Here is a 13,692-nt window from a genome sequence, read left to right as displayed (position 1 = left end):
CAGGCAGAAAAATATTTGCACAAAGTAAAAAAAAAACAAAAGTGAAAACTGAGAAAAAGACAATGAGGATATTTTAACAAATATTCCAGATTTCCCATTTGCTGACTATATAATCATGTTATTTAAAGGTGGAGTTTCTCTTTAACTGCACATCTATATGTATCTATAGGGGATGCAGAGATTGCCGTGCCTTGGGGCTTGAAGCAGCACAAACACCTAAGAAAACTGCAGTACTATAAATTAAACGATTAAGGCCTAATTCACACGAACATGTTAAACGTCCGTGTGACGGCCGTTGAAACAACGACCGTCAAACGGACCTACACTACCGTTCAAAAGTTTAGGGTCACTTAGAAATTTACTTATTTTTGCAAGAAAAGCACAGTTTTTTTCAATGAAGATAACATTAAATTAATCAGAAATACACTCTATACATTGTTAATGTGCTAAATGACTATTCTAGCTGCAAACGTCTGTTTTTTAATGCAATATCTACATAGGTGTATAGAGGCCCATTTCCAGCAACCATCACTCCAGTGTTCTAATGGTACATTGTGTTTGCTAACTGTGTTAGAAGGCTAATGGATGATTAGAAAACACTTGAAAACCCTTGTGCAATTATGTTAGCACCGCTGTAAACAGTTTTGCTGTTTAGAGGAGCTATAAAACTGACCTTCCTTTGAGCTAGTTGAGAATCTGGAGCATTACATTTGTGGGTTCGATTAAACTCTCAAAATGGCTAGAAAAAGAGAGCTTTCATGTGAAACTCGACAGTCTATTCTTGTTCTTACAAATGAAGGCTATTCCATGCGAGAAATTGCCAAGAAACTGAAGATTTCCTACAACGGTGTGTACTACTCCCTTCAGAGGACAGCACAAACAGGCTCTAACCAGAGTAGAAAGAGAAGTGGGAGGCCCCGCTGCACAACTGAGCAACAAGACAAGTACATTAGAGTCTCTAGTTAGAAGAGGCTGGACGCAGCTGCAGGCTTAAGGGAAGCCGACATGACCGTCCTGGTAGGGAAAGGGTTAATGTTACGAGGTGAGGGAAAGTTGAAGGAGCTGAAGGAGGGACGGGGAGGAGTTAAGGGGGACGGGGGGCCGTTACTGCGCTTCCCGCTGTTTCTCGGCATTGAGCCGGAAGCAGCGGGAGGAGTAACACACAGTAAGCAAAGCTCCCCGTTGCCCGGTTTTTAGTGATGGCAGAGGCCCTGATTTTAGAGCGGCTGCGTGCCGCTGCTGTGCACCACGGTCCCGGATGGCTGGAGGAGACCGTGGCTGCATTAACGCGGATCCCGGACGCCGTTTCGCCACGTCGGGCACGGCGTTCGGGGTCCGTTGCAAGGGACAGGCTCCCCTCCCCCGGCCCCCCTACGAGCATGGCTATGGCGGCGGGGGGGGAGTCGGCAACAACCGCTCCTGCGCTGGGCAGGCAGAGAGCGGTGGCAGGGGTGACGGCGATGCAGGCTGTGTCGACCCGTCCCTCTCGGCGGTCCCGACCTCCAGAGCGCCTTAGTCCGGAGGTAGTCCCGCGGACACGGCGTCGCAGAGGGAGCCCGATCCCGGACGCTGCAGGCCAGGCAGCTGGGAGGACCGCCCCTTCCCAGGCCCTGCGTCCTGGCAGGAATCCCAGGCCGCGACGGGGTCCGGCGGTAAGCAGGGAGTCGCAGGCTGGGCTCCCTGTCACCCCTCCCCCATCAGATGGAAGATGTCGAGAGCAAGGTACGGCCGCCCCGCATGGTGATGTTCCGGCCAGGGGGCAGGCTTCGTCAGGATCGTCTAGACGGACGACTAGATCTGCAGCGACGTCGAGGCAACAGGTCCGGTCGGAAGTCTGGGTCCCGGCGGTCGGGCGGCAGGTTGCCGGCCCATCGGTCAGCGCGTCCTCATCCCCTTTTCGAAGATGTCGTTGGGAGGGACAGTCGTCGGCGAGAGAAGAACTGGAGGAAGGTGAACTGGACGTGTATCGTCGAGGTCAGGATGGTCCGGCTGACGGGAACACAGCGCCTGTGCAGCCCGGTGAGTGTATAACTCCATTATTGTCTTATCCAGCGATTTTTATGTCGGGTGTCGGCGGGGGGGCTGCTAGCATAGCATCGGGGGCCGGTAGTGGCGCGGGCGGGCGCGACGGAGCGGGTATGGCAGAGTTAGTGGGTTGCTTACGGGAGCTGGTGGGGCGCCTGGATAGGGCCGCGGCGCCGGTAGTAACGGAAGTGTCCCCTGCGGTAGTTTGGGAAGGCCCCAGGGACGTGGGATCGTTGCAGGCACGTCCTGTGGTGGCGGTTAGAGAGGCGGTCGCGGTGTCGGTGCAGACTGAGGCACAGAAGGACGGCGATCGAGTGCGCATGGACGATCGTGCTCGGGGGGAGGTGTATGTTTGTTTTGAGGGTCCGTTGGGGGCGCATTTAAAGCAGGAGGTGCGTGATCGGATCTGGAAAGATGAATATGTTGAAATTTTTTCTCTCTTGCCGCTGGCTAAATTCAATTTGGATAAGAGCAAGCGGGATGAGAGTAAAAAGGACGAGGAGGAACGGCGGCGGTATAGGCTTATCCCGCAGACGTTCGTTAATTGGTCGCAGGCGTTCGCCATATTGGCTAGTGTGATAGGGGAAAAGGCGCCGGAAAATTGTTCGGCGTTATTTTGTTATTTTGATGCTATTGGGGAGGCTCATAGGGCGTATGGGGGTCAGGCGTGGCTGCGATATGATGAGCAATTCCGTCAGCGGAAGGCGGTTCGGCCGGCGATTCGGTGGGACCAGAAGGATATTGCTCTCTGGTTACGGGTTACGGCTCCGGTTAGGCAGCCCTTTCCCGGGAGCGGTGGCCAGGGAGGCCAGTCTAGTCAGAGTGGACCAAGCGGCGGGGGAAAGGCGGGGTTTTGCTGGCAATTCAATGAAGGCCAGTGCAAGTTTGGGGCCACGTGCAAGTTCAAGCACGTGTGCTCCGAGTGTAATGGTGCATCACACGGGGCGGCAAAATGTCTGCGGAAAAAGAGGTCCGGGAACCAGCAGGGGGCTGGTCAAGGGGGTGTCGCCGGTGAGGGTGGAAAGGATGGCCCCTTATCTAAATGAGTATCCGGATAGGGCAGCAGCTAAGTTGCTTTATGAAGGGTTTAGTGTTGGTTTTGTTATTCCTCCGCCTCCTTATGAGGTTCCGGTTACGCGGAGAAATTTAAAATCGGCTTACTTGCATGCGGAAGTCGTGTCGGAAAAGTTGTTAAAAGAAGTTTCGTTGGGGCGCATGTCGGGGCCATTTGTGGAGTCGCCGGTGAAAGATTTAGTTGTGTCCCCTCTGGGTATTGTCCCTAAACGCGAGCCCGGAAAGTTTCGTTTGATTCAACATTTATCGTATCCCAAAGGTTCGTCGGTAAATGACGGGATTGATCACGAGTTGTGTTCCGTAGTTTATACCTCATTCGATAAGGCGGTGGGGTTAGTGCGGGCTGCGGGTCCGGGGGCGCTGCTAGCAAAAACCGACATCGAGGCGGCGTTCAGGTTGTTGCCGGTGCATCCAGAAAGCCAACGGCTGTTGGGTTGTTTTTGGAATGGGGCCTTTTACGTGGATCGGTGCCTTCCGATGGGGTGTTCTCTTTCTTGTGCATACTTCGAGGCGTTTAGTAGCTTCGTGGAGTGGGTAACGAGGGGAGTATCCGGGGTCGATTCGTTGATCCATTACTTAGATGATTTTTTGTGCGTTGGCCCGGGGGGTTCGCCGGTTTGCGGTAACTTGCTTCATGCCCTGCAGAAGGTGGCGAGGGATTTTGGGATCCCTTTGGCGCCGGAAAAAACGGAGGGCCCGGTAGCGACGATTTGTTTCTTGGGAATCGAAATTGACTCGGGGGCAATGGAGTGTCGGCTCCCGGCGGATAAGTTGGGTGCTTTGAGGCTGGAGGTGCGACGGGCTTGTAGAAGGAAGAAAATGTCGCTGAGGGAGCTTCAGTCGCTGCTGGGGAAGTTGAATTTCGCCTGCCGGATTATGCCGATGGGGAGGGTGTTTGGTAGAAGGTTGGCGGCGGCAACGGCGGGAGTGCGGGCGCCGCATCATTTTGTGAGGCTCAAGGAGGAGCACCGAGCTGATCTTCAGGTTTGGGATGACTTCTTGGGCCAGTACAATGGTCGCTCGCTATGGATGGCCCCAGCGCAGGATACGAGTGATCTGAATATTTTCACGGATGCGGCTGGGGCGGGTGGCTTTGGAGCTTACGGGGGAGGTCCGTGGTGCGCAGGTCAATGGCCGGCTAGCTGGGTGTCCAGTGGATTGACGCGGAATCTGGCCCTGCTCGAGCTGTTTCCCATCGTGGTGGCGGCTACCATTTGGGGGGACAGGCTCAGGGATAAGAAGGTCCGTTTTTACTGCGACAACATGGGGGTGGTGCTTGCCATTAATAACATCACGGCGTCCTCTCCTCCGGTAGTTCAATTGTTGCGACATTTAGTGTAGGGGTGTTTGTCGTTGAACGCGTGGGTGGTGGCGGTGCATGTCCCGGGTGTACGGAATTGTGTTGCTGATGCTCTTTCTCGCTCGCAGTGGGACCGGTTTCGGCAATTGGCCCCGGGAGCGGAACGTCTCGGTTTGGCTTGTCCGGATCATCTATGGGATCTGGTATCGGTCCCGTAGAGCAGCTGTTACAAAGGTCTTTGGCGCGCACGACGTGGAGGGCTTATGCTGCTTGTTGGAGGCAGTGGGAGGAGTGGGTAAGAGAGTTGGGTGATGTCAATACGGATAGAGACAGGTTGGTGGCACTTTTGTATTGGTTAGGGGATGCCTGGGTGGATTTGTTTCGGTTGGCTTTCTCGTTGGCGTTCTTCGGAGCATTTAGAATAGGTGAGTTGGTGTCGCCAAGTACTAAACAGGCAGGGGGGCTGAGATCTGGGGAGGTGAGCCTTTTTGCAGATCGGTTGGAGGTATGGTTGCGTAGATCAAAAACTGACCAATTAGGGAAGGGAAAACTGATAGTTTTGTTCGCTCTCCCGGGGTCGGTCATGTGCCCAGTAGAGTGCATGCGGGGTTTTACAAAAAACAGGGGGTCTCCAGATTTGCCTTTGTTACGTCATGTGGACGGGTCGTTCTTGTCCAGGTTTCAGTTTGGAGCTGTTTTTAAAAAATGTTTGACGGCGGTTGGGGTTGCGGCAGGCTCATATTCATCTCATTCCTTCCGGATTGGCGCAGCAACGGAAGCAGGGCGCTGGGGGTTGGATGATGAGGGGGTGAGGCGTATTGGTCGTTGGGAGTCTAAAAGGTTTAAGTCCTATGTCCGCCCCCATATGTTGTAATTTTGTTGTTTATGCTTGCAAATGTTATATGGTGGTGCCTAACTGTGTTTTCCGTTTCAGATTCGCCTCCTTGTCTGGTGTGGTTGATGGGTCATTCGTACGTGCACTGGGGGGCTTTGAGGGCGGACGTCCGCCCGGATGGTCGCCAGTTGCGCATTCCGCGACAGGATGCGGTTGTGCATTGGCTGGGGTTTAGAGGTATGTCGTGGAACAGGGTGTTGGCGGAATTCCAGACATATGTGCGGCTTGATAGGGTTCCGGAGGTTTTAGTGTTGCACGTGGGTGGGAATGACTTAGGAGTCCGCCCTTTTCGTGAGTTGGTGCGGGATATCAAACATGATTTGTTGTGTTTGTGGGTATCTTATCCCAAGTTGGTGGTAGTGTGGTCGGACATAGTCCCAAGGAAGCATTGGCGGTTAGCTAGATCGGTGGAGAGAGTCAATAAAGGCTCGGATAAAGGTTAACCGGGCGGTGTCCCGTTTTGTGGCGAAGAACGGGGGCATTTGCGTGAGGCATAGGGATTTGGAGTCAGGATTGGGGAATTTCTGGAGGAGTGACGGGGTTCATCTGACCGAGGTTGGCATTGATATTTGGAGCTTGGCTATAGCAGAAGGCATAGAAAGGGCGGTGGTGGTGTGGAGGAACTCACAGGCTTAAGGTGGTCAAGGCCTGTTTCGCGGTGGCGGGGGGAGTCCTTGAGGCCAGTCAGTACAAAATGGTGGGGGGGTCGCATCGGGGGTATGCGTCCCCCAAAAAAGGTACATGGTTGAAGACTTCATCGGGTGTTATCCCTTTGAAGTGGTCTTCTGGTAGAAGGTATGTCACTTGAAGGCTTCATCGGGTGTTATCCCTTTGAAGTGGACTTCTAGTGGTCGGTATATCACTTGAGGGCTTCATCGGGTGTTATCCCCTTGAAGTGGACTTCTAGTGGTTGGAGCCATCTGCAGAGGTGAACGGTGCTTCCGAGCTGGTTTACGGCTGGAGGTAATTAGTGGTTTGCAGATGGCTAATTCGGTGTGTTCTTGAAAGGAACATCTGAAGGGGCTTCAAGGACTTCCTCTGCTCGGGTTAATGTTAACGTTTAATTGTTATTTATGATTCTGACCCATGTTGGGTCATGTGAATTATTAGGAGGAATTCTCTGGTGGATTCCTAACTAGTTATCCGAATGTTTCGGATTTAAATTGTTTTTATAAAACTGTGAAATTAATAAACGGCTGCTGTGGCCATTTCACATCCAACCTCGGTGTCATGTGTCGTTACTAAATGGGGGTGGGGGATAGTATGGTTTAAGGTTAACACACGACTCTACCTAGGCAGGTCAAGAAGAGGCTGGACGCAGCTGCAGGCTTAAGGGAAGCCGACATGACCGTCCTGGTAGGGAAAGGGTTAATGTTACGAGGTGAGGGAAAGTTGAAGGAGCTGAAGGAGGGACGGGGAGGAGTTAAGGGGGACGGGGGGCCGTTACTGCGCTTCCCGCTGTTTCTCGGCATTGAGCCGGAAGCAGCGGGAGGAGTAACACACAGTAAGCAAAGCTCCCACCCTCCCACCCTTGTTTTGTTACTCCTTAGGTCTTATGTACGTCTGTCTACGAGCGTTGTGTTTTATTTTGTGTGCTTATTTAACATGTTTTTCTTTTTTCCGGAGTAGGTTCTGTTGTCATGGCAGCTGGCGGGGGGAGTCCTTGAGGCCAGTCAGTACAAAATGGTGGGGGGGTCGCATCGGGGGTATGCGTCCCCCAAAAAAGGTACATGGTTGAAGACTTCATCGGGTGTTATCCCTTTGAAGTGGTCTTCTGGTAGAAGGTATGTCACTTGAAGGCTTCATCGGGTGTTATCCCTTTGAAGTGGACTTCTAGTGGTCGGTATATCACTTGAGGGCTTCATCGGGTGTTATCCCCTTGAAGTGGACTTCTAGTGGTTGGAGCCATCTGCAGAGGTGAACGGTGCTTCCGAGCTGGTTTACGGCTGGAGGTAATTAGTGGTTTGCAGATGGCTAATTCGGTGTGTTCTTGAAAGGAACATCTGAAGGGGCTTCAAGGACTTCCTCTGCTCGGGTTAATGTTAACGTTTAATTGTTATTTATGATTCTGACCCATGTTGGGTCATGTGAATTATTAGGAGGAATTCTCTGGTGGATTCCTAACTAGTTATCCGAATGTTTCGGATTTAAATTGTTTTTATAAAACTGTGAAATTAATAAACGGCTGCTGTGGCCATTTCACATCCAACCTCGGTGTCATGTGTCGTTACTAAATGGGGGTGGGGGATAGTATGGTTTAAGGTTAACACACGACTCTACCTAGGCAGGTCATGAGAAATAGACACCTCACAGGTCCGCAACTGGCAGCTTCATTAAATAGTACCCACAAAACTCCAGTGTCAACGTCTACAGTGAAGAGGCGACTCCGGGATGCTGGCCTTCAGGGCAGAGTGGCAAAGAAAAAGCCATATCTGAGACTGGCTAATAAAAGGAAAAGATTAATATGGGCAAAAGCACACAGACATTGGACAGAGGAAGATTGGAAAAAAGTGTTATGGACAGACGAATCGAAGTTTGAGGTGTTTGGATCACACAGAAGAACATTTGTGAGACGCAGAACAACTGAAAAGATGCTGGAAGAGTGCCTGACGCCATCTGTCAAGCATGGTGGAGGTAATGTGATGGTCTGGGGTTGCTTTGGTGCTGGTAAAGTGGGAGATTTGTACAAGGTAAAAGGGATTTTGAATAAGGAAGGCTATCACTCCATTTTGCAACGCCATGCCATACCCTGTGGACAGCCCTTGATTGGAGCCAATTTCATCCTACAACAGGACAATGACCCAAAGCACCTCCAAATTATGCAAGAACTATTTAGGGAAGAAGCAGGCAGCTGGTATTCTATCTGTAATGGAGTGGCCAGCGCAGTCACCAGATCTCAACCCCATAGAGCTGTTGTGGGAGCAGCTTGACCGTATGGTACGCAACAAGTGCCCATCAAGCCAATCCAACTTGTGGGAGGGCCTTCTGGAAGCATGGGGTGAAATTTCTCCCGATTACCTCAGCAAATTAACAGCTAGAATGCCAAAGGTCTGCAATGCTGGAATTGCTGCAAATGGAGCATTCCAAGACCAAAGCAAAGTTTGAAGGAGAAAATTATTATTTCAAATAAAAATCATTATTTCTAACCTTGTCAATGTCTTGACTATATTTTCTAGTCATTTTGCAACTCATTTGATAAATATAAGTGTGAGTTTTCATGGAAAACACAAAATTGTCTGGGTGACCCCAAACTTTTGAACGGTAGTGTATATAGTTCAATGTGGCCGTTCACGCGGCTGTTGTTTTAACGGACTGTATGAATATAGGACATGTCCTATTTATCCACGCTTCACGCATCCCTCCATAGACTCTTGTCTATGGGGGATGCATGACATCGCATCCCGCAGCGCAGAGCACGGATGCACCTTGGATGTGAAAAACGGCCATTTTTCAAGTCCGAGATGTGCAACGCCTGTGTGAATTAGGCCTAAGGCTGGAATAACATGAACGTGTCCATTTTGCGCGCATAGAAAACGCAGCATTTTTCATGCATTGCAGTTCCGTGTGCCCTCAGTTGTTGATGCCAGTGTTGGTGCACATTTTTTGTATATTTTTTTTCTCTGTATTTCTTTAGGAACTGGTGTGTCAATCACGGACAGCACACGGAAGACGTCCTGTGCTGTCCGTGATTTTCACCCACCCATTGACTTCCATGGGTGAGCTTCACGCAACGGAAACGCGCTGTGTGAAAAATCACGCATGTCTGAATAGCCCCATTGAGTTGCATAGGTCCGTGTGCTGTGCGTGAAAACAACGGACAGCACGCGGACCTATGCAACTGGACGTATACAACGGTCGTGTGAATCAGCTCTAAAGGGGCCCATCAAGTGCCATCTCTTGCCCATGAGTTGATAATGGGCCATGTATACTGCATGCTACCTACCATCCGGTGCCAATATAGCATTTTCTCCACATTTCTGGGCACTGACGTTACAAGATAGAAGTGCCCAGTGCCTTTCTCCTAAGACCCATTTCCTCTTTCATTGAACTGTTCTTAACTGGAACCATGTGATGAATTCTAAATAAAGGATATTTCCATTGCTCCACAACTGTAAACATGAATTCAAAGGGCAACGCAGACCCGAGATGGGGTAAATCCCATAAATGGCAGCGCGCAGACAAGGCAGAGCATTCATCAGAGCGTGACAACTCGTTACCAGCCCAATGTAATCAGCTTCATTAGAATCATGTTATGAAATAAAAGGACAAATTAGATCTTAGAAGACATGAACATACTCCTCAAGTGTCCTGGATTCGGTGGTCTGGTGCCAGATTCTATAGGCTGTCCATAGGCTTCACCTATCCTGGTCATGAGTGCCGGGAGGACCATAAGGAATCGTTACAGTCATTAGTTATGTCTCCTGAGGAGGGGATGATCTGTAGCTGACACTGTATACGGGTTATTATATATACTGCTTGAGATATTATATAAGGAGGATCCGCTTCTTTCAGGCTAGATTCACACGAACGTGTCCGTTTTGCGTTTTTCTCGCGTTGCAGTTCCGTGTGTCATTAGCGTGTGTTCCGTGTGGCATCCGTTTTTTATGTCATTGTTGGTGCACATTTCTTTATATATTTATTATTTTCTCTGCATTTCTTTAGCAACTGGTTCGTGAATCACGGACAGCACACGGATGACATCCGTGTGCGGTCCTTGATTTTCACGCACCCATTGACTTCAATGGGTGCGTGATCCGCAAAAAAACGCACCAAAAAAGGACATGCAGTGAGTTTCAGGCAACGGAAACACGCTGCGTGAAAAATCACGGAAGTCTGAATAGCCCCATTGAGTTGCATAGGTCCGTGGGGTGTTCATTGTTTTCACACACAGCACACGGACGTATATAACCGTGTGAATCAGGCCTTAGGCCGAATTCAGACAAACGTACAGTCCGTCCGTGTAACGGCCGCCACACAGACGCATATATTTCAATGGGGCCGTTGACATGGCCGCTGTTTTAATGGACCGTGTGAAGGGTCCGTTGAAGAATAGGACGTGTCCTATGTTTTTCCGTTTTCACACACAAGGGCACCTCGGATGTGAAAAACGTCATGTTTTTTGCGTCTGACTTCCCCATGTTCGTGTGAATCTTGCCGTACTGTGAGGGGGGTGCATGTGGTAATCATTGTTATGGGGCACCAGCTATCACTGTATGGGGGGCTGTTAGTGTTTTGGGGCCCGGTAGAACAGGAACTTACAGATATTTTTCTGACTGATGTAGCAGTCCCCTCTGCAGTCCCATAACTTCTGGTGAAGAAGCCTCAGGCTGGGTTCACACACCCTATATATGGACGTAATTCGGGCGTTTTAACCTCGAATTACGTCCGAAAATACGGCACCAAAACGTTGGCAAACATCTGCCCATTCATTTGAATGGGCTTCACGATGTACTGTGCCGACAGTCATTTTTTTTACGCGCCGCTGTCAAAAGACCGCATAAAAAAAGACGCCCGCGTCAAAGAAGTGCCTGTCACTTCTTGAGACGTAATTGGAGCCATTTTCCATTGACACCATGGAAAAACAGCTCCAATTACGTCGCACTTGCCATTACGTCTGACATGCCGGAGCGGTTTTCTCCTGAAAACAGCTCCGTAATTTCAGCCGTAACAGAGGCTGCCGTGTGAACATACCCTAAGACCTTCTGGAGAAACACTAGTCACATACTGTAGTCTCCACGAGTAAAAATCCAAGTAAAGTCCTTGAATCGACCTCGTGCTTCTGGTAAAACTGAGTGACAACCAATACGGACACCATTGCAAGTCCCAAAGTGGTTGCAACTTTTTAAGGACCCTTAAATCATGGCTGCCTAGTTATGCCAAGATTTACCCCACACTCCTCTCTAGTATTATAGGAAAGCGGAGTCCCTGGTAATTGCCATATTGACTGTTTCCATCTTCCCCAGTAACAGATAATAACATATAATAATAACATCTGGATTATCATAATCAGATCACATTATTGTAAAAACACACAGTTGTAAAAGAAAAAACTAGGATAGATAGATAGATAGATAGATAGATAGATAGATAGATAGATAGATAGATAGATAGATAGATAGATAGATAGATAGATAGATAGATAGATAGATATGAGATAGATAGATATGAGATAGATAGATAGATAGATAGATAGATAGATAGATAGATAGATAGATAGATAGATAGATAGATAGATAGATAGATAGATAGATAGATAGATAGATAGATAGATAGATAGATATGAGAGAGATAGATAGATAGATAGATAGATATGAGAGAGATAGATAGATAGATAGATAGATAGATAGATAGATAGATAGATAGATAGATAGATAGATAGATAGATAGATAGATAGATAGATAGATAGATAGATAGATAGATAGATAGATAGATAGATAGATAGATAGATATTACACACACACAGACATACAAAGAAAAAAAATCAGAAACAGATGGAATGGTTGAGTTTTGTAATAGCGGGGCTGGTAGACACATCTGGATTAACAGTCAGCACTGTATGCAGATAGTCCCAGCTCTACGGCAAAGCCCCCACGACCCCCTCCAACAATCAGTGTCCCTCATATGGAGCGCTACACGGGAAGGTGAAAAAATGGACACTCTGCAAACCTATTTATAGGAGCGATGTGGCAGAATGCACTGAAAATCTGCAGCAACAAGAAGGCTGAAGATATTAATCATTCGTTTTCAAGGATGAGTGTTTTTGGGTCTGCAAAATTTGCATAAGTAAAAATGAGACAGAAACCAAAACAGAATAAGCAGCTGCACATGTTGATGTGATATATGTCTAAGGCCTTATTCAGACGAACGAAAAATACATCCGTGCAACGCGTGCTTTTCTGTTTACAAACATACACAGTGTCATAATGATGGCGGCTGCGCGACAATCACGCAGCCGCACATCATATGCTCATGACACACAGAGCTGTTAAGTGCCTTTTGCGCACGCAAATCGCCACGTTCTTTTGCGCACGCAAAACGCACACGCTCGTGTAAATCCTCCCTTATACCTGAGGGTCTCAAGTCAGGGGGGGCTTTCCAGGCCATGTCAGCAAATAGGGTGGGCACAAACAGCAGCGGACCCCTGCGCAAGAGCAGTATTTGGCCCCATGCTGTATGTAAAATGTGTCGTCATAGAACACTACTCTCCTGGCAGCACCCTTACCAGCGTGCCAATTTTATATTTTTTTAAATGTCTAAATTGTGCCCTGGGCTCTGATCTGGTGCCCTAGTTTGTGATATCCATTGCTTTAGAGCCGCAGTCCATTGGTTTGCTGCCCATCTGTCTTTGGTGAGCTCATTTCTTCCCTGGTGTCCAGAGCTTTTGGGGCTTCATGGAGTGTGTGCGGTGGTATACAGGGGCGTAGATCAGAGGTAGCAGTTGCCCCCGGGCCCTGTCCTGATCGAGCCTAAAGGACCCTCTGGCACATAAGACGACAGCAGTATTATAAAAGGTACAGTGAAGGTAGGGGGCCCGGTTATAGACATTGCATTGGCGCCCAGGAGCTTCAAATTATGCTTCTGATGGCACAAGGTAGCCTTAGCGGTCTGTAATATGAGTCTGTAGGTGCCATATTCTGCCTCCATGAGTCACCATATTGTACCCTGGAAATACCACCGTAATATGTCATACATTTTCTCTCAAAGATTCTCACAGACAAAAACCTCCTCGGGTGAACACAGAGGTTCCCTTGATGCTCTATAAGCAGGAAGTTGGCAGAAGGGCCCCTGACCCTAAGGGCCAAGTTGCCTATGCACACCTCAACAGAGGGGTAGCTCGACTTTCCTTCGCTTGGGGCAAACATTCAGTTTCTTACTTAAGCCCTGAGTCTAAATACCCCGACCAAGGCAGAGTGGGTTGTTGGAGCCTCCGCTGGCACCCAGGGCACATGCTCCACCCGCTGCCCCCAAACTATTCCCAGGCATCCCAACTATAAACAGTCAAGTAATGAAGTCAATAACTATGGACCAATACACAGATGGCGGAAGGGTAAATGTATTACCACATCATCTTAATCTTTATATGACCAAAGGGGCATTACTCTGCCGTGACGAGTTAATTCTGCTTTTGTTTCACTGAAACTTAAAGAACATTTCTCTAAAATAAAAACGTTTCCTGGAAATTTTTTGTCTGTTGATCATGTTCTTATGTTACTATAATATTCTCTTCAGCCAGTTATAAATGACCTTGATCTTCTAGACTTTTACAAGGTAACTTATAATGGCCATACTTACTAATAGCCTGCACCAAGCATTCCACAGAACCTGAATGGTGTGTAAATCTACATTCTGTCCTGCTGCCTATTTCTATCTATTATGTGTGTGTCAGTCTTTACTGCA

The 13,692-nt window shown here is 48.7% G+C and overlaps 1 protein-coding gene across 4 annotated transcripts in view; it reads right to left on the bottom strand.

Moving 5' to 3' along the window:
• The window catches only part of MITF (melanocyte inducing transcription factor), a 178,569-nt gene that overhangs the window by 158,845 nt on the left and 6,032 nt on the right, over positions 1–13,692 (bottom strand). The gene's annotated exons all lie outside the window — the stretch shown is intronic.

This window comes from Rhinoderma darwinii, chromosome 7 (genome assembly GCF_050947455.1).
Source record: "Rhinoderma darwinii isolate aRhiDar2 chromosome 7, aRhiDar2.hap1, whole genome shotgun sequence".
Lineage (NCBI taxonomy): Eukaryota > Metazoa > Chordata > Amphibia > Anura > Rhinodermatidae > Rhinoderma > Rhinoderma darwinii.
The sequence above is the reverse complement of the archived record's forward strand: the minus strand, read 5'-3'. Positions and strand labels throughout refer to the sequence as shown.